Source organism: Ailuropoda melanoleuca, unplaced genomic scaffold (genome assembly GCF_002007445.2).
Source record: "Ailuropoda melanoleuca isolate Jingjing unplaced genomic scaffold, ASM200744v2 unplaced-scaffold1412, whole genome shotgun sequence".
Taxonomy (NCBI): domain Eukaryota; kingdom Metazoa; phylum Chordata; class Mammalia; order Carnivora; family Ursidae; genus Ailuropoda; species Ailuropoda melanoleuca.
Window position 1 is genome coordinate 317,061 of NW_023182860.1, and position 1,526 is coordinate 318,586.

A 1,526-nucleotide genomic window follows, 5' to 3' on the forward strand; every position below is an offset into this window, starting at 1 on the left:
TAACACTTTTCAATATCTGAGCCCGAGGGTCTGATGGGGCCTAAGAATGGGCACCCACTTCCCAAGTCCTGTTCCTATGTGGGCGTTGAGAGAGGAGCATAAGGACAGGAGTCCCTGCCTCTTGACCCAGCACCTATTCATCAAAATGCCTGGGTGCCCTAGGCCTCCTATTCTCCTCCACCCTCTGCCACTGGAGGGACTGTCCCTGCAAATGGGCTCCATCCAGTGACTTCCCAGCCTCTCCCTGAGCCCTGGTGCTGTAGCTCAGCTTTCAACACACACTGAGGAGGATGGGGTTTGGCTTCAGCCCTGGGGAGAGCCCTGGGAGGAAGCACTTGCTGACACCACACAGGACCCTTCTGAGCGGACACTGCCAGGGCTGAGAGGACACAGCTGCTGAGTCCCCCTCAGGGAGCACAGGGCCCAGCACACATGCTCAGACTCTCTTGTGTGAAGGGTCTTCTGAGCAGCCATGTAGGGACCTCAGGGCAGTCCCACAGCGCCCCCTTCTGGTCACAACGCACCAATCTCCACATGGACCAAAGCCCTGAGAGCCCAGTGGCTTTCAGCACCTCACCAGGTCCTTGTCTATTCTCACTAGCATATCTTGTCTCAGATACCATGGTTCTTGTACACTGCACGTGATTACTGAGTTTCCTCACTCTCTGAAGGGACAACTCACTATGGAAAGGGCAAAAATCACAGAAATAATCAATTAGTGTTCATTCTCCTCAGAGAAGTTACTGCAAAAGGTTACTGTATCCTGTCAAACATCACTGATCAGAGGACAGTGGAGCTGGTTTGAGAGATCTTGGGGCCATAGTGGGCTCAGTTGCCGGGGGGACACTGGCCTGACTGTGGGTGGCTCTGGGGTTTCTCTGCAGGTGATGGAATGTAAATTTGATCTTGATGGTGGTTCCCCAACTCAGTAAATACCCTACAGACCACTGAATTGTACACCTGAAATCGGTGCATGACATGCAAATTATCTTAGTACATTTGTCTTGGTTCTAGAAAAAAGCAGGAGGAGAGGAAGCTACTGTCACTGATCCTGTAATATTGTTCTGTGCTCACACAGTCAGACATTCAGACCCTCCAGGGTCTCCAGGGTCTCCCTGTGTTTTGTCACAGGCATTCATGGGCATGGCCCTGAGGAACAGGGGCAGGTTGTGTCTCAAGTCCCCATGGGCCTGTAGCATATTGTCATTGTTGATGCTGTCATCCCAGGTTGAATGGTAATACTCAGCCTCGTTCTCAGGCTGCAGGCCCGAGATGGTCGGAGAGGCCACGTTCCCAGTGTCAGAACCAGAGACCCAAGCTGGGGTCCCTGAGGACCTAGTGCTTCTGAGCATCAGCATCTTGGGGCACCATGAGGCATATTTGGCTACCAGCCCATGTGAAATGCTCCAGCATCCTTGGCCTCTGCTCTGCCACTGATGCGACAGAATTCATTATTGACAATGTGCAGGGAATTCTTCAAGGAGAGACCAGAAGTATAAAGAAGTGAAATGTGGTTCTTCTGTGTC